Below are 23,960 nucleotides of genomic sequence, written 5' to 3'. Positions count from 1 at the left end.
ACCCATCCCATAAGCTGATTATTGCCATGTTTTACTGCTTGATCTTAAATAAATTTGTTTGTATCTCCAAGTGGGGAAAAATTTCGGAAATCGAATCTATAGAATCCTTATCAAGGAAGAAGTCTTCAAGTTTCAGCAGCATTCTCATTCTCAACAGTGAGACGCACCAGGATATAGACATCCTCAATGTAATCAGATTTTCGGCATTCAGGCCAAGATGAATATAAATACTCCATAACCGTTTCTGTCAAAAAAAAAATAGTAATAGTAAATAAATAATAAATAATAAAAAAATAAAAAATAACAATACTGAAGCTCTAAATAAATATAAATAGAAATAAAACAAGAAAGCAGTAAAAATCAGTAAAGCTATCAAAAAGTAAAAACAAAAGAAACAAAACAAGAAAGTAGTAAAAATCAGTAAAGCTATCAAAAAGTAAAAACAAAAGAAATAAAACAAGAAAGCAATAAAGTTGCATATTGACACATGGAGTGTGTGCATGTGGTTCCCCTTCCAATTTTTTCTCTATTTAATAGATGGTGAAGAAGATGAGAGGCATTCCATCATTCCATGATTCCACCATCCATTCTCTTGGGAGAATAGTGTTGTGAGACAAAGGATACCCTGGCAATAGTACGTTGATTGAGGGCTCGGGGGTGGCCAGTTGTAGCAAGATTTTGTGCAATTGAGCCTAAGGTTGGGTGGAGAGTCGTCCCCAAGACTTTGTTGTAGGTAGCAAATTTCAACTAGCGTTCCACAGGTAAGTTGTCTCTCTTCACTCATATCTTTGTAATTTAATGATAAATTGCTTGTTGATAATAAATCACTTGATTAATCTAATTAATTGTGTGTTGTTATTTCGGGGCTGTTACATCCCCAAAACCATAAGCGGATTTTCGGAAATGTCTCTGATTCCATTGTTCAAGTGACATGTGGCTCTAGACAAATTAAGAATACCGCCTTCATCGGGCGGGTAATCATCGTGCATTTAGACTAGCCAATATCCATCACCGCCGTCGGATCGGATGGCAGCAGATCGAGGGCTGAGGTTGATCGGGCTGGTTGGTGGTGGGACCGTGAGGAATTTGCTATTGTCTCCCAGGTAATTGGGCGTCCGCTTAACCACGTGCGAATTTTTGGAAAAGCTTCCGAGGCCATTGACCATGCAACACGTGGCTCCAGGTATAATGAGAATTCCGCCCACATCGGGCGGGTAATCCTTGTGCATATAGGTCGGCCGACATCCCGCTCAGCCGTTGATTTCTACGGACGGGGATCGACGACTCTAATTTGCTGTGTATGTTTTATCCGAATTTCTAAGGGAGCCACTCCTTAGCTTTGTTGGTTGTTAGGTGTGTTGGGCCCTTAGTCGGGTGAGTGCACATGTGGCTTAAGCCAGCATGTATATTATGTACCCTCTTTGTTGTTTTATTTGAATAGAAGGTATGATTCTTGCTTGAGCAAAAAAAAAGAATAGGTGATTGTGTTTCTGAAATATTTTTTTCAAAGCACTTTGTATATCCAAAAAGTTGAGTTGAGTGTTGCTCACTTTTTCCTATTTTTATGTTATTGATTTGAATCTCAAATACTATAACTAGAAGTATCATGCACTTTCTTTAGCTTTCTTAACGCATTTGCATTAATCTTTGATGCAATGGAGATAAACATAGGAGCAAAGATACTCAATCCTAAAGGGAGAGTCAATAGTGTCACTAGAGTTGGCCTCTAACTGATTTGGTTTGGAATAAGATATTAAACACACAATTTGGTGGAAAATGAAATCAAATTTATTATAATGATCACATGAATGATGTACATAATGTACATATAGATACAACAAAAAAACCATTGATTTAGTTTTCAGGTTTTCTTGGACTCTAATAACTAATCACCATAACACACACTAACCCAAACTACAATCCTGAGGATTAGGTGTCTAACATTCCCCCCTTAATTTGAAGGGATGTATCAAAGTCCAAGAATGAGAGCTAAAATGAAAAAATGCATGACAACCAATGGTTGAGTAATCTCTATGGTGGTTTAAGAGAAAACAACAAATGATACAAAAGACGAGAGAACTCAAGGTCTCAACCAGTGATAGTTTAAGGATGACCATCGACTCTGGAACTATCATAGCAATTCCTCAAACAAGCTAACTTTCGAACCATTAGTTCCTGGAACAATTCCTATCCTGACAACTTCTGCTAGTGAAAATGCTCCATCACAAATCTTAGCATGCCAAAAATATGCAATCATGTTCATAAAGTATAATGTTCATGGAGCATAAATCAAAACAACTTTGTCTACAACTTTGAATCTAATTTATGAATTCAAACTCTAGGTTGTAGCAGTAAACTCCGATTATCTCTGACTCAAGCTCGCTTGACAAATCTTTGAACCTGTAGCAGACCATCAATTCCATCGATTTCCCCCTTGTTAGATACAAGGTGAGAAGATGAAGTACTTTTCACTGTAATATTGGTCAATACTCTCGAACATAACCTGTGGTATGACCTGTAAATATTCTTAGCAATTTTAGACCAATCCCGAGAAGCAATCCATCCAAAATTAATTTTCTCTCTTGCAGTAGGTTTATGCTTGAAACATTTGTTTGAATGATGATTCTTCTTTCCACAATGTTCACAAATATTAATATCATAACAATGATCTTTCTCATGTCCAATTCTGTCACAATGTTGGCATCTTTGTGGGACAACATCATCCAAAAATCAGGCACTACGAAATTGTATAGGCTTGGAAAAATTAGGAACATGAAAAGAAACATCCTTATTATATCCCAAACCATTTTTTTTTGTGCATGATTTCTTCCCAAGGTCTTATAAAAGTTTTGGAAATAACAGGTTTCATATATGTATGTAAACGACCCTTGCATACACTTGCTTTGTTGGTGCACTAAACTGCTCCACTATCATTTTTTAACTATTGACTAATTTCTGATAGGTTGTTTTGAACAAAAACAAGTTCAGAATCACAATGCTTCTGCTGAAGTTCATCTTTCTATAACTGTGATTCTATTTGGAGAAATTCATCCATCTCTTGTGCATTTTGAAAACAATTTTTAATGTGAGACAAGGTGTGTTTATTAATTTAGATTATATCATAAACAAAAAAGATCATTAGAGTATTTAATAACTCTATCAAATCATTAATTCTCACCATTTTCTCCAACTCATTATCAGAAAACAATTTACTTTGAAAAGGTGTTAGCCCCCACTTATAATACAATATAAAATAGTATATGTAGTCAAATTTGACAAATAAAATAACCAGCTTTCAAAATAAAGCACCACTCTCATACCAAAAGGTTTCTTCTCATAGAGATCCTCTTGCATTTGAAGTGAATAAATTTTTATCAATCCTTAATTCATGCGCAAAATCTTAAAATCATCATGCAAATCCACTTGGCTTGGAATATTACCATCACTTTTGCCTCTAAGTTTAATCAATTTCAAAATTAGCCATATTTACTTTTACTTTCTCATTTCACTTTTCTTTAACTATTTTCTAATCAATTTTTACTCGAAAATTTTAAATATAAATATATTTTAATAAAAACCTACTATTCCCTAAAATATAAATATATTTTAATAAAAACCTACTATTCCCTACTTAATTTTTCAGTCTTTCATGAGGAACATTTACTTCTTTTAGTGCATTTCAAGAAAATCAATGTTTTACCATTGAAAATTTTAAGTAATATTCAATAAACCACTAATAAATAAATAAGTTTTTACTCTTAATGCACTAATTCATTCTCATCGAGCGATTAATTGATTTATGTCTGTTCGTCTTTAATGGTAACACAATAGTAATATTATATCATATGCCCGGGGTGCAGCGTGGGCGGAAGTCCAATTTTTATTTTTGTTTTTTTATAATGTATTTTTAATCATTTTTTTAAAGATTTTTTTTAATTAATTATGTTTTTTTTGAAATATGATTTTTTTTAATAGTTTTATTTTTATTTTTTTGTTTGTGAATTTGTTTTTAAATTATTTAAAATAGTTTTGAGTTTTTTATTAACTTTTTAGGTTTGTTTGTTTGTTGTTTTTTTTTATTTTTAAATCAAGCTTGTTTTTAATATATATATATATATATATATATAGGTTTTTTTAATAGTTTCTTTAAATTTGTGTATTTTTATTTATTTATTTTTATAGTTATATATATATATATATATCTATATTTAAAAAATAATTGGACATAAAAAAATTTAAAGTGTCAAAAAAATAATATTTAAAAAAAATATCCACACTTATTACATTAGAAAATTTAAAGTGTCTAAAATAAGCCCTCCAAAAAAAGGGTTGATGTTACATCAACACGTTTCAAAATCAGCATGAAAATCATTAACATTTAAAAACAAATATTTATATTTGCTACATAAGAAAATTTAAAGTGTAAAAAATATGCTCTGAAAAGAAGTGTATTCTGAATCATTGTTTTTCAAAATCGGATGATTTTTTTGCTACCTCAACAAAATGGGCAAACGTATAAGCTCCTGTTTCAAAGTTTACATTGTTAATAATATTGAATGCATATGGAGATATGAAACATTGCACGAAAAAAAGTTTATATTCCTTGTTCTATACACCCGTTATGTTGCAATTGTTACTATTACTTGTGTGAAACTATTATATACCACAATCTCAATAAATAGCAATTGAATATACCAAAACCAACATTTACATAAAGTAATGGAAATAAAGCTCGAAATTCCAAAACCATCTTGTCTATTTACTATGCACTTTGCTCCTGCTTTAATATCATTGATATATGTGTCATAAGAAACATAAATTATAATATAAAATAAATATGAATTACCTATGATCATGACAATTAACTAAGAGATTGCCAATAATAATTCTAAATAGAATATTTTGCAAGGAAAATCACAAATAAATATTATGCAGAGATGTGTTCAACTACCGTTTACCATGAATCGACTTGATGGTTGGCCTAGTCCCCATCACTATGTCGATGTCGATTCATTTTATCTGATATCAGATTGCAAAAAGAAATAAAGCCAAATTTGATTTATGAATGACCTAACATGTGGTTTTGAACATGACGATGCAAAGCTAACTGTCACAACATGTTCAAGCTAGTTGCATGGAGCCGCATACAATCCCCCCCCACATTTCTTTTGCATACTACCTCCAACACAATGTTAAGCCCAAATATTTGAAAATAGACGAGGAATTTTCTCTTTGCATTGACATTTTCAATGCAAAGACACTTAATTTAATATTGCATAATAATAATAAGTATTTAATACACATGTGAAATCACAAATGCACATATGATTCAGAAACCTTGAATACCAAGATTGGTTATCCGCTCTTTCTAGTTTTGAAAACCACAAAGCCATGTCGATAAATGTAATACATGGCTTGTTGTCACTGTCAGAGCATTAAATGAAGAAAGCCCCTCCTCCGTCTCGCACCCCTCCACGCTTATGTAAAGGACCTACTCAGAGCATTCTGTCAATGTCAGTGTCAATGCACTCACCCTCCCACCCCCTCAACGCTTATGTAAAGGACCTACTCAGAGCATTCTGTCAACGTCAGTGTCAATGCACTCACCGATGAATGACCACTCACAAAATCAGTTTTTTATTATTATTTACACTCACCGATGGAATGACCACTCACAAAATTAGTTTTTTTTTATTATTTTAAAATTATTTGTTAGGGATTAACAAATACCAAAAATAAATTGTCCTCCACCAAGGGAATTATGTTGCTCACTCACAAAATTAGTTTTTTTTTTATTATTTTAAAATTATTTGTGAGGCACTAACAAATACCAAAAATAAATCGTCCTCCACCAAGGGAATTATGTTGCATAAAAGCTTGCTCACCTAATAGAAATCAAAAATAGAATTTCCATAAATTAAAAAATTATTTTTGAATTTACAAAAAAATAGAAATATTCACTTTTCAGAAACCTTATTTAAAATTACAAAAACTCAACAAAATAATACAAAATCAACCCATTTTATAGCTAAAACCAATAAACTAATAAAATAATCCTCTAACTATCATAGTGATAAAAAAATAAATAATATTTATTCAATATCATTATATCATTAGTTAAATGTACCATTATAATAATAGTATTAAGAAATCTAAAAAACAATATTTTTTCAATGATTATCTCTTTATATCTTTACTTAAATGTACGTATTATAATAATAATAATATTAATTGTTAAATTTTTAGGAATTGATGTTTTGATGCAAATTGCAATATCATAAGCTTTTAAAATTCGGTAATCTTAGACGTTTGAAATAGATACTGACACTATTGATATTTTCTTATATTAAATATAATTCAACTTTTATTTAAAATTGTTTAATATTTATATTATTTATATGTTATAAATACTAAACAATTTTAAATAAAATATTTTAAAATCTTTAACATTAAACCTCTTAAAAACATCTCTAACATGATTATGAAACGTGTATCATTTCACGAGTCATATCTCTATATTCCTAAATATTATATTAAAAAATTTGGAATTTGTTTATACTTTACACAATTATATTGAAAATGCTAATCATATATTTTTAATTTTTTTTTATATTGATTGGTAAAAAATAGGGTTAATAAATTTTTATTTTTCTATGAATTATTAGCAATTTGCTTAAATTTATTTTATTTTTTATCAATTGCGTCAAAGGGATTAAATCTATTTTTATTTTAAAAGAAGTTTACATATTAAGAAATTTGATCTCATGATATTTGGTAGATCCGGAATTAAAATAGATCTAGATTAGTTTAATTATTAATTATAAGTAATTGTTTTGTTTTTTAGTTTGATGTACTTTGACCAAGTCAAAATGCTTTATTGATAATTGTAATTATTAATTTATTTTAGGTTGTTTGATTTTATTATGTTAATTTTTTTTGATCAAGTCAAACTGTTTACAAGGCATTACATTAACATCTCTATGGTACTATACTAAAAAGTGGCTCTCAACACAACAAGACTCAAGAGCTAGGTGGTGGCAATAGATTAGTTTAATTATTAATTATAAGTAATTGTTTTGTTTTTTAGTTTGATGTACTTTGACCAAGTCAAAATGCTTTATTGATAATTGTAATTATTAATTTATTTTAGGTTGTTTGATTTTATTATGCTATAATTATTATGTTAATTTTTTTTGATCAAGTCAAACTGTTTAGAAGGCATTACATTAACATCTCTATGGTACTATACTAAAAAGTGGCTCTCAACACAACAAGACTCAAGAGCTAGGTGGTGGCAATATCATTGGTTTTACATTTTTCACATAGACACCACGTAGCTTTTGTTTATTATGTCAAAATAGCATTTCAAAAAAATCTAAAATATATTTATTAAAAAAACACTTACTATAATATTCAATTTAATAAAAAAACATTTAAAAAAAGAAGAAGTTTGTATTGTTATAATAAGTTTAATATTTTATATTATTTATTTATTTAATATTTATTTACTTTTGTTGAATTGACGCTTCTGTGATCCATATCAATTTTATGAGAGATTTTTCGGCATAAATCACATGAAATTTCATTGTTGACGCGTTTGGAACCCACCAGTGTGGTTCATCGTCAGGACAAGTATGCATGTTAAATACTTAGAGCATAACATCCAACGGAGGACAAGTATGCATGTTAAATACTTAGAGCAGAACATCCAACGGGTATAATCTTTGACCAGGCAACGACTAACTTTGACTAGGAAACCGATAGTAAATTAAAAATTAAAATAAGTCAATTCAAGGGAAGTATAAATTTACATAAATTTTTTAATAATTTTAAAATTAATTTAATTTTTATTATATATGTATGTATAAATATATAATTATTAAATTAAATTAAATGATTATTAAATTAATAGTTAGTCATACATAAATTTATTTATTTTTGTTTTATGTCCAAAATTTACACATTTTAAATATAAATAAATGTTTGATTTTAGACTTTACTTTTTCAGTTTTACGTGAACATGCAGTGAAATCCAATCACCATGTCTGCATCGATGATTTTCGAGTCATCACTAGGGTTGATCACTTCCATCATAGGAAGCTTAGACAAGCCATTGAAATTGAAAAGCGTGGTATTAATCTTAACATGGATGATGGTTGGAAGTTAAGTAGAAATGAACATGCAGTGAAATCCAATCACCATGTCTGCATCGACGATTCTCGAGTCATCACCAGGGTTGATCACTTCCATCATAGGAAGCTTCGTGCTATTAATCTTAACATGGACGATGGTTGGAAGTTAAGTAGAAATTGGATCCCCGCCATCTTTTCATAATTTTTTTTATAAAATTAAAAAAAATATAATCATCAATAATTAATAATTTTACCTTTATATTGCAATATATATCTTCTTTGAGCTCCCTATTAAAATATTATCCAATATTTTAATATAATAATATTTAAATATAATGGTTGAGCATTATTCATTTTTAATAATAACCATATTAAACTTACTTTTAATTATATATTTACAAATATTCAATCCTTATTATATTATCATTAAATCAATACAACTAATTCGAATTCAATATATATTTAATTAAAAGTATTAATAAATTAAAATAAAACATAACAAAATAATAATAAATTTATTCAACTAATTTGGGCTGATTCCCAATAGCTATTTTCTAATGGCTAACTCTGGAACCAGATGCATCCTTGTTATTTAAACATTTTAACTGGCTGATTTTTTCACCTTTGCCATGAGTAAGAACCACATTACATGGTTCGAAAAGTTGACAAAAACTCATGATGTGATTAATCGAAATAATTTAATTAAATTAAATTTTTTATTTTTTATTTTTTATCATATATTTATTTAAAAAAAAATTATGTTATTTATATATTATATATTATATAAATAAAATTAATAATAAAAAATATTATATTTATACATAATTTAGTTATAATTTATATGGGTGAATATTAAATTATAATTTATATTGGTGAATATTAAATTAGTGATTAATACACAAGTCAAATCCTATCATTTTAATTTACCGCCATACCATAAATTGATCCTTAAAATCTACTAAATATACACACAATAATATAAGTAATATCCATTTATAATTTAATCAATTTAATTTTACATTTTCAAATTTATTTATTTAAAATTCAAATATTATATAATTGATTAAATCATATTAAATGATTTAACTTTAAAAAATTATAATAATGCTGCAAAACATTAAAATGACAGCTCTTCTTCTTTTCAATCTTTGGTATATTGCTTAAAATTCAAATATTATATAATTGATTAAATTATATTAAATGATTTAACTTTAAAAAAATAATAATAATACAAAACATTAAAATGACATCTCTTCTTCTTTTCAATCTTTGGCATATTGCATTAAATATAATATCCACACCAATTTATAAATATCAATTTCAATTTGTAATTATTTCATAATTTTACTTCTATTTACTTATTTTAATTTTAATTTTTAATTTTATTTATTCAAAATTTAACTACTTTATAATTTAAAACCTATTAAATAAATTAAAAAATATATTTTTTAAATGAGTTTCTAAAAATATGGGCTTATGTGTGAAAAGGGAGGTGCAAAATCCTTAATCAGATTTTTGTCTGTGACTGTTCACTCTGTATCTTTAATTTCGGGTCCCGGATGAAATCAGGGTTCAAGAAAACACGGGATAAATTTCTACTGCCCTCTAACGGGTAAATTGTCATCCGGTAAAATCTTTCTGTAACCCCTAAAAACATAGGGAAATATTTGGTTTTAAATTTAAAAAATACCTAAGATATATTTATATTATATTATATATTTATATTATATTATATATTTATATTATATTCCGTGTAGTCTAACGAAGTTGAGGAGTTGTTCGGAAAGTTATGAAAATTCTAGTCATATAAACATAGGGAAATATTTGGTTTTAAATTTAAAAAATACCTAAGATATATTTATATTATATTATATATTTATATTATATTTCGTGTAGTCTAACGAAGTTGAGGAGTTGCTCGGAAAGTTATGAAAATTCTAGTCATATTTAGAGAATATTTGGCAAGGATTTTTGTAAATCCAAGTTATAGTTGTTAAACTTCAAATTCCAGTTATATTTCCAGTCATATTTAGAGAATATTTGTCAAGGATTTTTGTAAATCCAAGTTATAGTTGTTAAACTTCAAAATTTTAGTTGTCCTAGACATTTTTAATGGCATTGAATCTATTTCCACCATCAAAACACAATTCAAACATTGCCTTTACAAAAAAAAATTAATTTTTTTTCCTAGATTCCAATCACTTTTAACCATCCATACAATTCCTCCACCTCATTAGACGACTCCTTTATATTATATATTGTAAAATTAGGTTTCAAGTTAATATTAATTAAAAAGTTGAATGTTTTTGTTTCACTCTCTCATGTTCATGATATACATAGTTCATATGTGTCACATACTTCTTTACTTAAAAAAAATATGTATTAAAGCACATCCATCAACATGGTTTTGACTTCCCTGGGTGTGTAAATAGATGTGGATAATGTTGCAATGGCTTCACCATATATTATTGTTGCTCTATGACATTTATGTTACAGATATTTGTAAAAGAAGTAAAGAATATATCGAAAGTCAGAAATAAAACAGCAGCATATTGAATTGAGCTAATCACAATCCCTTTTTCTTAAATTAGATTTCTCCCCCCTATATGTAGTCTTTTCATTGCATTCAATTGAAGTAAGTTAGTGAAAGCTTAGCCAATAAAAAATACGGAGAACAAACCTCAAAAAGGTTTCGTGTTCAAACGAGAAACCTTCCCATCAAGTATTAGCACAGAATTAGATGGGAAAAGAGTCGAATCAATCTCGTAGGTTGCAACAGCTGTTATCTTGTCATCTTGACAACATTATTGGTGGTGATCCATGTGTGAACTACGAAGTAACCTCCATATGCGGGGATAGCTCAGTTGGGAGAGCGTCAGACTGAAGATCTGAAGGTCGCGTGTTCGATCCACGCTCACCGCATTTTAACAAAAAAAGGCCGGCACTCATATTCAGATATCTGTGGCTCAATGATAGCTTTTAAGGCGCCGCCGTCTAAATAAAAAGCCGGCACCCACATTCAGAGATCAAGCCGGCCCTCGTATTCAGATATCTGTGGCGCAATGATAGCTTTTAAGGCGCCGCCTAAAGTCTAAATAAAAAGCCACGCGACGTGTGAGCAGCATTACGGTAAGTGGCTGAAAACAAGCTGATTACGCAGAAATCCTAACTAAAAAGCCAAGCCACGCCACGCCACGCCACGTATGAGCAGCATTACGGCAAGTGGCTGAAAAAACGCTGATTACGCAGAAATCGTAACTAAAAAGCCACGCCGCGCATGAGCAGCATTACGGCAAGTGGCTGAAAACAAGCTGATTACGCAGAAACCTAACTAAAAAGCCACGCCACGTATGAGCAGCATTACGGCAACTGGCTGAAAGCAAGCTGATTACGCAGAAATCCTAACTAAAAAGCCACGCCACGTATGAGCAGCATTACGGCAACTGGCTGAAAGCAAGCTGATTACGCAGAAATCCTAACTAAAAAGCCACGCCACGTATGAGCAGCATTACGGCAAGTGGCTGAAAACAAGCTGATTACGCAGAAATCCTAACTAAAAAGCCACGCCACGTATGAGCAGCATTACGGCAAGTGGCTGAAAACAAGCTGATTACGCAAAAATAATGGTATACGGTACTCTCATATTGCTGAAAACAAGTTGATTCCCAGAATAATGGTATACGGTAAGTTGATTACCAGAAATAATGGTATACGGTACTCTCAGATTGAGTGGTTTGAGTGGTTTATAGTGTGATTTATATTATATGGGAGTGTTTTTAGTGTGATTTTTTGGATTTTCTGATGTTAGAATTTGGTGGAAAATTTTAAAGTGAAATCTTGATTTGTGTTATTTAAACTGATTTATATATATATATATGGATTCAACACCCTAAAAAACTCTTAGGACACTTCGATTGAAGTTACCCATCAAGCTCGTGATTTCAATAAATTCCTACCAGATTTTAGAGAAATTAGACAGGGAAAACACACCAGAAAAACTTCCAAACAGTCTCACTAAAGACAACTGGTGGTGCAAAGTTTAACTAAAAACCAGTACTCATATTCAGAGATTTGTGAATAGCTACCTATAATAGAATTTGATGGATAAATTGAAAGGTCATTTACTCATCAAATATAATTAAAAAATTGTAAAAGTGTCAATTTTTCTTAAAAATGTAAAAATAAATGAAAGAGATGTGAAAACCGTCAAATTTAACTGATGAATTTTTTTGAAATTCTAACCTGAAATCCCCCCAAAATTTAAATAAAAAACCACTGTATGCATGTAAGAGGCGGGCGTAGGGCTTTTTGGTGTTTGTTTAGAAATTTTAAGCTTGAGTGCCGCCAAAAATTTAACTAAAAAGCCACGCCATGTCTGCATGTAAGAGCCGGGCGTAGGGCTTTTTGGTGTTTGTTTAGAAATTCTAACGTTGAGTGCCGCCAAAAATTTAACTAAAAAGCCATGCCATATCTGCATGTAAGAGGCCTGGGGCTTTTTGGTTTTTTTCTTTTCGTATACAAAGAAAGGGACATATAGATAACTAGCAATTGTCCCAAAAGGTACAAAGAGAGGCCGATAGGATTATTAAAAGCAAGAAACCTTTACAGATAGTGAAGCATATACAAAGCTTGCTAGTGACCAAGACAATAACCACCATGACCATACCAGCAGATTTCATACTAAAACAACAAAACCAAAACCAAACCATTCATATCAATATATTAAAACGCCTTCATACTAAAAACTCAATGGCAACACACTTTATTTTTTTAAATAAAAAATAAATTACACTGTTTTACATGATAGAGAAATTTGTGATTTGCAAATATTAAAACAAACCACTTACATACGACGAAGACATTAAGTAATTGTAATATGCTTTTCCACATTGTAATTTAATATTTTAAAATAACCACGCGTTATCTAATCTATTTCTATCTTCAACTTGTAAACTCATTAATTATTTCTAAAATTGCTGTCCACTTATACCATATATAAAACCACCTTAATTAATAATGATAACCCCTCAAGTGAATTGTTGAATTTCTATAAAAGATTAAAAAGTACAGGTATTTCTCTAAAAAAAATATTAAAAATAGAAAATAATGAATATTGGAAACCACATAATTAAAATCTCAATTGTATTGTCAATTTGGGTATTAGTTAACTTTTATACAAACATATTTCCACAATTGCAACTCTTCTCTAACATTGATTTATATTCTTCGTGAAACCTGCCACACCAGTGCACTCCAATAAGAAATATTTTAAAGAAAGGTTGAGAAATTTTTCTTTATATATAAATATATATTTTTAATATGTTTTGAATTTATTTAAAAATGAGCAGTTTGTATCAAATCTATCTATGCTTGTCCCAATAAGATACAATTTTGATATTTCATTTACTTAATTATTCATAAATCTTTTTAATATTTCTACTCATTATTTGTTCACAATGGGCAGTGCAAACCATTGTCACTATGAAGCTCTAACAAACTGTATAATTCATACAGCTAGGCAATAATTCTTAAGCAAATGCTATAAACTTTGCATGGTCTTTCCATAAAATTGACTGCACCGAAAATGAGATCCATAGATTTAGAGAAGCCTACACCACTGATTGAGAAAATCAATTCATGAAACTCTTCAAGAAACTCCATTTCTAATTTTTCATTTTTCAATTCCCGTAGTGACATGTAGCATATTTCCTTCAGGTTGGCATCTCCTCACATATCACCTTAAGAGGGGATTGAGAGAGTGTGAAGTTCAACAATTGTTTTTGTGGAATTCTGAATTAGGATCTTAAATATATTAAAGTAATTTTTATAAACCACTGCCGTTGTATATAATTGAATTAAATGTAAACTTTATAAACCACATACATGTTGTAAGTAATCTTAAAAGTAACGTGTAAAGAAAGCCTATAACGTGTGTAAAGAGAGCTGTTAGGATTGATAAATTGAAAATATGGTTTTTTTTTTTTTAATCAATATATTAAATGAAAGTTTTTTAATACACAATTTAAGTTTTTTAGTGTATTAAATTTAAGTTTCATAGTATAATTTTATTTATTTATAATTGATAATTATATATATGGTGAAGGTAGGCAAGAATAAAAAAATTGTAATTCTTTTATTTCTTGTCATTTTCGTTATTCTTTTATTTCTGGTCATTTTCAATTTTTTTTTATAGTAGATTTTAATTCATTTTATTCAAAATTATAATGTAAAATAATAAAAAAATAAAATTATATTTATGAGTTTAATAATTTTTTGGGCATATAATATAATATTAATTTCATTAGTTAAACAATTATCAATGTACCGAGTATAATTATTGAACAAACAATTAGTATTACTACATCAACTAAATTTAGTTAGTCACAAAATTCTAAGAAATATTTAGTCATCCATAAATATAAAAAAAAAACAAACAAACATGGGAATTAATTTAATCTATGAATAATTCTAAGAAATATTTAGTCATCCATAAATATAAAAAAAACAAACAAACAAAAAACATGGGAATTAATTTAATCTATAAATAATTATAGAGAATGTGTTAAACAAACAAACAAACAAAAAAAAACATGGGAATTAATTTAATCTATAAATAATTATATAGAATATGTTAAAATTAAGTTCTAAGTGATAAAAACTGAACTAAAAACTTATTATATTAAAGATACTTTGCTCTTTTAAATAAAAATACATTTATATTAAAAATAATTTACTCTTTGAAATAAAAATGCATTGTATTCAACAAATACAAAAGAAAAATATATTTATTTAATACACATATTGTGTAAAAAATAAACCAATTTTAAAAAATCAAATAAATAAACTACCAAAACAATTTATTTCTTTAATAAATCCTCTTTTCCCATATTTCAGAAAAAGTGGAATCAATACCTCTATTCTTTTGTCTTTAAATTTCAATTGTTAGTCAAGACTCAATATGAGATTTATGAATTTAACTGCAACGTAATATGTACAGCAATTTCTGTTTTTTTTAAAATATATTTATTTTTTACACATATTGTGTAAAAATTAAACCAATTTTAAAAAATCAAATAAATAAACTACCTAAAACAATTTATTTCTTTAATAAATCCTCTTTTCCCATATTTCAGAAAAAGTGGAATCAATACCTCTATTCTTTTGTCTTTAAGTTTCAATTGTTAGTCAAGACTCAATATGAGATTTATGAATTTAACTGCAACGTAATATGTACAGCAATTTCTGTTTTTTGTTTTTGTTTTAAATTGAGACACAAGATAACATCAATCTTTATTCAAATTCAATTATAAATAGCCTAATTCTCTCTCAATCTTTATTCAAATTCAATTATAAATAGCCTAATTCTCTCTATATATAAGTATTATAAGAGACTTTTAACAACTTTTGAACGCTTTTCCTTTAAAACTCTCTTCCAAAGGTATGAGAGGTTTCAGAGCTAGTATAATCTCATAACTCCTTTTAGAAGAGCACAAATTTCTTCTTGAAATGTTTTTTTAATCACAATTTAGATATAAATTAGATTATAAAATACATATAAGACTTTATACACAATGATACGAGGAATCAATCGAGTAGTGCTCGTCATTCATTTATGGTTGAATTAAGGGTTTAGAAACATCCACGTGTACCTTATCAGGTTTTATAAAATCAGAAGTAAAATCATCGAGTTAGGAATATAAACAGAGTTCAGCAAGTGCATGCAATCATTGCCACAATTCACCTCCTTTACCCTGTCTTGATTGTCTTACACTTGTAAAACATTTTCAGCATGGTTTTCTTAAAAAAAAATACATAAGCTTTTCCATTTCATGTCCTAAATTCTGCAAAATAATCAAATATTTTCCTTACTAAAATATAAAGAAGTCATACAAAATCAGTGCAAGGAAATGGTATTTCCATTTTGCAGTAAATACATGCATAAATTCTTTTTAGAATAAAGAATAATATGGATCAGCATGGAATTTAAATTAATATTTTCCAATATAAATATGTCACTGAAAGTTGTCTTCACAAATTGCATTCAGCATCCGAATCTGCAAGACTCCTATTCAGTTAAATGAAAATCACGTCATAAACCAACTAAAAGAGTGGGCTTACATATTGTCATAGAAAAATGTAGATTCCTCCATCCTAGAAGAGGGAAGGAGATATTCATCAATAATTATAACAACGTCATTGCAAATCTTACTGGGTTTTTCCACATTGAGATGGTACTCCGTGATGCATCTAACATCAAGTTCATTACCACTTTCCTCTTCTTTCTCCTTCATGATGATAGCATCTTCCATGAAGCTATCTAATTCAAGCACCCATAGACATGGGTTTGATGAGATGCAGGGTTTCAACCAATTAACATTTCATTGAGTATGTATTTACAAATCAGTGATTTTGGAATCAAATCCCACAAAGCAATTCTATACCTGCTCTTCAAATTCCTTCAAGCTTTTGAAAGTAAAACCAATGAATTATCAATATAATTTTACCATAAAGAAACCTTATTGCAGGAGGTCCTTTTCCATCCAGCAGTCCAGCATCTTCCAGCTTTCATAACAGCAACTCCTCTATTCCAAGGAAATGTGGGGAACAGGACTATGCTATTGGCCTAATTCCCCACAGTCTATACCACCTGTCTCCCTCTACCAACTCAAATCACAGTCTTACAGCCATCATAGCCATCATCCAATATTCTTTTGTCTTCCAATTCTGTTTACAGCCTATTAAATCTGAATATAAGTTTTTTTTACATATGATGTGAAAAATTGATTTACTTCTATTTTTGTTTTCTGTTTTCTGTATTTCAAGTTTTTCACACACTATCCTTTTGTCTTCCAATTCTGATTTACAGCCTGTTACATCCAAGTACAAGTTAGATTTAAAAAACTAAGGTGCATGGCAGGTGGATAGAGTACAATAGCATTTTATTTAACAATTCTTTAAAAAATTAATATAGCAACTTTTTATCCTGTTCATGGAAAATATCTGGACAAAACCAAAAAACATCATCAAGATAAGTGGGTTACTCAAAAACGTTACAGCAGCAGCTTGAATCCACATTTTCTACGACCCTGTACCCTTTCCATTGGTTGATTCCTCAGTAACCATGTTCAAGGTGTCGAGCTCCTTCATGGCAGATTCCAATGTCCATGCCTCTACCCCATATTCCTCTTTCAGCTTCCTCCTACGCTCAGTGTTCAGGTAAAAAGTCTGGTCATGAATTAGATGAATAACCTCTTCAAGACACTGATTGTTAATGTGCCTGAATTCTCTTTTGTGTTTCTCCAAATAAGCACACAATTTGGGTACATCCTCTCTCCGGAAAATATCCCATAGAGGACCTCCAAATTCTGAGTTCAGGTTTTTCATCTTCTCTTAGATCTCAGGCCAGTGATGTCAAACTGCTTGTTTTGGTGCTGTTACATCCAAAATGCTTATTGATGGTCAAGAAAGGCAAGGTGGGAGAGGCTAGGAAGCCCTTCTATGAAATGCCTAACGAAAACATTTGCCCCATTGTGGTCACATACAATGCTGTTATTGATAGTTTTTTTTGTAAGAAAGGCAAGTTGGAGGAGGCCAGAGAACTCAGTCCTACCATATGTTGGAGTCCCAAACCAATCCCACTTTCTTCATTGTAGATCTGGCTATACTTGTAGTGAAACTCAAATGAAGGCATTCTAATTTGGGGTTCAAGGAATCGTAAACTATTACTTCAGGGTAATATTAGATGCAATAAATCTTCCACTCGTGCATTTTATTGACAAGCTTCCTTAGACAAATGATCTAATTTTTGTCCAATTTCCTTATGTATCCTCGTATCTTTTCAAAATCCTTCTAGGGAATGGTTCTAGTTCCCAGTTCCTCATCGTGTATAATCTTGACTTATTCTTCATTAATATCACAAATTAAAATATATTATTGCTACAGAGTTGCCTCAACTCAACTCATAATATCATATAAACGAAAAATTCAGTTTTCATGGGCCATGATTCTACATTTTTTCAGTGACACAACAAAACCAATAATTTGGTCAGTATGAACAATGCATAGGGAGGAAAAAAAACAAGAAACAGTCTGGGAAAATTTGGGAAAATTGTTGGAAAATTTGTTAATTGGGTTCCAAAACACTATTCCTTGGCCAAAATTATAATTTCACTAACAATAGTATTGTAAGGGAAAGTTACCATAAACAACAAACCTCAAGAAATATCGCACTCAAGATTATTCTATGTGGCGTTCCTGACAACATTTGTTAGTGAAATTTTACAATTTCCTCATCATTTAAAAGATAGAAAATTGCACAATTTTAACCCAAGGCAAACTTCCTCAACATATGTACCCTCAAAGTTGAATTCTCTTCCGCCAATGTCCAATGCACTGCTTGCCATCCCTTTTGGCAGGGCGTTCTTTAAACAGGACAAACAATTGTTAGATCTAAGTGCATAAAAGGTTGATAATGAACTGGGAAAGCATTTAGAGTATCCTCTTCACTACAGGAAGTACTAAGTTACTAACTATGCAATGTCCCTTCACCGGATTCAAAATTTAGATTTGATCTTTATTTAATATGAGAAAAATTAAAAGTAGTGGGCCCGTTTACTTCATGAGATTTGGGAATAATGCTGCCAGCAAATAATGTGGATAAATAGATCTGTATGAATGTCTTCTTATGCTAACATTTCCCTCAAACTCAATTTCGGAATGCTACAATGGAGTATGTCCTGGAACATATCTTCAGAAGGCTTATTCTTTAACCAATCCATTAGAGTCTCCAATAACTCGACTTATTCTTTAACCAATCCATTAGAGTCTCTAATCACTCCTACTACATGCTCCCTTGCTGCTATAATAGTCTATAGGATTGGAAATAAATAATTAAGGAGAAGCTCCAATATGTGAAAGCATTAACAAGCTTGTCACTACATTGATCAGAAGTGATTTCCAGTTTGACCCTATTCTTATATCGACCATAAGGACACCTATTCATTGTCCTCTTCAAGAATTTCAGATTATAAGGTCATAATTCCAGCAGTCAATTTTAGGCATCTTAAATAATGATATGCTTCAAATTAAGAAATGACTTATATCTTAAATAATTATATGCTTCAAATTAAGAAATTTGTCATGAATTTCTATATGATGCAAATACAACATACTGAACCCATGATTTTACAACTTTACAGTTATAACCAAATTCATGAATCTAGAAAGCAGCTATCCAAAATTCTAACCATGTTCATATACGAAGCCATCAAAACTCAAGCAACTCAAACCGTCATTTGGCCAGAGGACAACAAGAATTTTAGTTTCATTGCCTACAATACAAAATTATGGTAGAGGTTCATAGTGGGTCTCTCTTGCCTCCTCTCCTGCAAACAACTCATCGCTAAAAGCATCATTTCCTTCATGATTTCCAGAACAACTTGCGAAGTGTTCTCCTTCAACCGAGGATTGACAACATCCATGATCCTTCCCTGTTCTGATATATTAACCACATACACTACCAGATTCACAACATCAGATTTGTTGTAGAGATCAATGGCCTTCTGTGATGTCAGCAGTTGCAGCAAAACCACACCGAAGCTATACACATCACTTTTATCAGTGAGCTGGTAATTTCTGTAATACTCAGGATCCAAATACCCCACTATCCCTTGAGAATATGTGGAGATATGTGACAGGCCTGACTCTGCTAGACCAGATAGCCTGAAATCTGAAACATTGGCATTCATTTTATTTTCAAGCAAGATGTTCACTTTTATCAGTGAGCTGGTAATTTCTGTAACACTCAGGATCCAAATACCCCACTATCCCTTGAGAATATGTGGAGATATGTGACAAGCCTGACTCTGCTAGACCAGATAGCCTGAAAACTGAAACCTTGGCATTCATTTTATTTTCAAGCAAGATGTTTGTGGAATTGACATCTCTATCATATATTGAAGGGCAATCAGTGGAATGGAGATAATTCAGTGCTTCTGCAGTTTGAAGAGCAAGATTCAAGTAAGTTCTCCAGTCCAGGAACCTTCCTTTGGAGGTCACGTGGAGATGTTCAAATAAGGTCCCATTGGGAATGTAATCATAGATCAGGAGGGGAATGTAATCATTTCATCTATGCCATGCTTGGCTCTTATGCAACAGGAAAGACTTGCTAACCACAAAAGTTAGGTAGGTTATTCTTTGACAGTGTATATAGGTATAGCATGTTTGAGATACAGGGAAAAGAAATGCTCGACTAATGTCTACTCTGTTGCTTATCTTATCCTGAAGAAGTGGCCAGATTATAGCAGGTTAAGTCTCACTAAAAAGGAAACAAGCTATGTCATGCTTGGCTCTCATGCAACAGGAATGAAATAATGTAGGAATGAAATGGGTCTACAGAGATGTAGATACTCTACCCCTACGGATTTGAGCCACCCTCTACCCCTACGGATTTGAGCCGGTTACTCTACCCCTATGGATTTGAGCCCCCTCTACCCCTACGGATTTGAGCCGGTTACCTCTTAGGAGGAAACGGGTGTTCTTAACCATTAGGCGTGCTCAAGCAGTAATAAGTAATAGCATGTTAGGCTTGACCCTTTCCATTGAAGTGTAATGTCCAGAAAAGTTAGAAGGCCACAAAACCCATTCCCACAGTCCTGCAAGGTTACCAGCCGCTATTGAATCTGGCAATTAATACCACCATCCATCCAAAAAACCATGGAAGGGTGTGATCAATGTGCCAATGGCAACGTACTAAAATCCTCAGCTTAATAAAAAAGAATGTATATTTGTGTATTGAGAACATTCGAAGGGAAATTGCCGGCAGTATTTTCCCAGGTTCTGTTGCACAGAGTGTAGTGTTTGAAATTCAAAAAAGTATGGAGTGGGAAGGAATGCATGACATATAGAAAACAAAAGTTCATAGGTTTAAAAACTGTGTATAGAACCCACCCTTTGATATGAATGGAGTTCAAAGACTATATGGGTAGGCAGGAACAGATCGGAGGAATGGGTAGGCTACTTCCAGGAACAGATAGGAGGTCGATGGCCAATGGGTTTGGTTAACCGGAACAGTAGGCTATTTCCCCGAATAGATCGGAGGCTTATGGCCGATGGGTGATGGCTGATGGCCGAAGGTGAGAGGCAGGGGATAATTCTTTCGAAAGTCTGAGTACGGGAGTTTGTTTTTTGAGCCAAAGCATCAAAACACTTGGAATATCAGTTGAGCTGAGGAGGGTTTTGCGTTTCCCAGGTTTGGTTTCGTTTTGTTGCACACAGAGCAAGAGATTAGTGAGATTAGAGCCAGGATAATCAGTTTCTGGAGCGGAATATCTGTGATTGAATAGGTGAGGAATATCATAAGCATTATATGAGTATGGGTTTATTGGTTTTGCTAATCAGAAAAAACCTAATATGAATTTGTTAACGAAAATTCTCCAAATCTTTGCACGGAATTATAATATATTTCGGAGAACAAAAAAACCATAAACCCTTAAGAAATTGTAACATGCACAAATATCTTAAACATACCCATCAAACAAATATGAGAATCTGGAAAAATCCCAAACAGAAATCTAAAGGTAAACCTGAAAGAAACCCCAAACAAAAATAAAAAATAAAACTCATCTGTAATAATAATTACGAAAAATCCAAACCGGCTACAGTTATCCTGAGAAGCCCGTGGAGCTGTGATTCTGCCTGCATTCCAGGACTAAAAAACTTAGAATATTAACATTAAAAAAATAACCCAAACACAAATAGAACCTAAAACTGAAAGAAGCCCCAAACAAAAAATCAAACATAAAACTCACCTCTAATTATGGAAATCCAAACTGGCTGCAGCGGTTATGGTGAGCAGCATCTGGAGCTGTGAATCTGCCTGCACTCACCCACCGAACAACTGAGAATATCAACATCAACAAAATAGAATAAAATTAACATAAAAAATACAAATACAATCATCAACTAATAACTTACATCCTCATTTAAAGTTTTAAATAACAAATACAGCCGTCCACCTCTACCATTACCCACCCACCCACAACATCCTCCGTCCTATTTTATGTTTCAAAACGACCAGCCAACGTCTGACCCAGAGCCAAAAGAGAACAAGCCATCCAAAAAAACTAAAAACACACACAGAATAAATTAAACCCAAAAGAAAACGCAGTCTTGAAAGCACTAACCACTGAACTGAACTTTGAACAGAACTCTGAGCACCTGAACAGGGTATAGCAGAATAGAACAGGTATAGCAGGATAGTGAATCAGCACTGAATAACGGAGAGCAAAATTCATTGTTATGGCAGCAAGGCAGGTCGTGCACAGCAGAAACCGGAAGTATTATGGCAGCAGGTCGTGGAACGGGAAGCATTATGGCAGCAGGTCGTGGAAGAGCAGAACGCGGAAAGCACGAGGAGCAGAAATCGGAAAGAAGTTTTGGTGAAGGAGAAATAGTCTGAGATAGTTACCCTGAACAGTTGTCAATCAGAACATATAACCAGGTGTCAGCGTGAGAAGGAGAAGGACGACGAAAGGTCCCTTTCAAAGGAAGGCCTATCGGCCTAACTAATGTAAAGAGCAATATATATTGCCTGAAATATCTAAATTCAAGTTTAGTGCTAGTGACATTGGACAAGATGGAATGAATAGTCATCCGATGATATTTTATAGTGTAGAACAAACGAAATGCAACCTTCTCAGATTTGTAACAAAACGGGACATGGTTAATCCATAGGGATTTCGTTACCTATGGTTAGCCAAATTCTAACATGCCTCTTTAACACGCTTTCATGCTTTTTTCAAAAAAGATGGAGTCTTCATCTATATATGAGGCCTTCTTAGATAAGAAATATAATATATTGTTCCATTCTCTATGAACATGATGGAAAGAGAGGAGATGGAAATTTTCTTTCTGATTTAAGACCTAATATATTAGATTTAAACCTCAATATTTTGTCTTCCACCGAACCAATTAATAATGCACATTCAGTCCTCATAAATTTGCATAGAGTCAATTTTACAATGTGAGGAAAAAAACAAGAGCGCCTAGTGTGCAACAATCTCTGCCTTGGTGTTTGTGCCAAGACCCAAGTTTGGCTAGATATGGAAGGAGATGCCCCTAACATCTTAAGTGTGCACCTGCACCATACCTACCATCTTGTGTTGCATCATCGAAAAACCAACATTATAGGACTGACGGCTCATAGGAAACTTGAAAGATCGACCAATTTTTTTCTTTAGAGGTCTCAACAAGTCTTTAAAGAAGCCAAGGATTTGTGCAAGAATAATTGGTTGATAGATAAGATGATTTTCAAAGATTAGCTTGTTTTGGACCTTCCATATGCCCCATGCTATGAAAACAAGTAGAGATTTGTAAATACCCATCTTTATATCCCACCACTGGAGGCAAGACTCAAAGGAAGGATGAATTCCATCAACCTATAAATTGAGAGAAAGTAAAACATCATACCAGAGAGCATACGGAAAGGTGCACTTGAAAAAGAGGAGATCTACTGATTCAACCCCTCTCAAGGATAGATAACAAACATTAGGACACGTGAAGCCCCTGTGTGGCAAGATATCCAGGTACGAATACGCTTCTCTAGAGCAAGCCATGCAAAACATCTAAGTTTTGGTGTTAAGGTCCATGCCCATATCCTCTTGTGCCATCAAATGTCCCTCTTGTTAAGGAAGGTTGCATAAATGGAAGCATAGGGCTAGCTGGAAATGACCTGCCTCAAAGTGGTATTCGAGCTCAAAATGATGGAATCTTCTTCATTTTTGAGATAGAGCGTGCTAGGCGATAGATTTTTTCTAAGAGTCTCCCATT

At 31.7% G+C, this 23,960-nt stretch overlaps 1 long non-coding RNA gene and 1 other non-coding gene across 2 annotated transcripts; one reads left to right on the top strand and one right to left on the bottom strand.

The window, feature by feature from the left end:
- Nucleotides 1-10,981: 10,981 nt before the first annotated feature.
- Nucleotides 10,982-11,054, top strand: TRNAF-GAA (transfer RNA phenylalanine (anticodon GAA)). The gene has a single exon. It is a non-coding gene; the product is annotated as a tRNA-Phe (tRNA).
- A 9,752-nt stretch (nucleotides 11,055-20,806) lies between these two features.
- LOC149266121 (uncharacterized) lies at nucleotides 20,807-22,659 on the bottom strand. Its single transcript, XR_016260112.1, has 3 exons — nucleotides 22,316-22,659; nucleotides 21,941-22,008; nucleotides 20,807-21,827 (listed from the first exon to the last, which is right to left on the bottom strand). It is a non-coding gene; the product is annotated as an uncharacterized LOC149266121 (long non-coding RNA).
- Nucleotides 22,660-23,960: the final 1,301 nt, after the last annotated feature.

Source organism: Pinus tabuliformis, chromosome 6 (assembly GCF_031772625.1).
Source record: "Pinus tabuliformis cultivar Carrire ecotype Pingquan chromosome 6, CPIR1, whole genome shotgun sequence".
Taxonomy (NCBI): domain Eukaryota; kingdom Viridiplantae; phylum Streptophyta; class Pinopsida; order Pinales; family Pinaceae; genus Pinus; species Pinus tabuliformis.
Note: the sequence above shows the minus strand (reverse complement) of the source record. Positions and strands in the feature narration are given on the sequence as shown.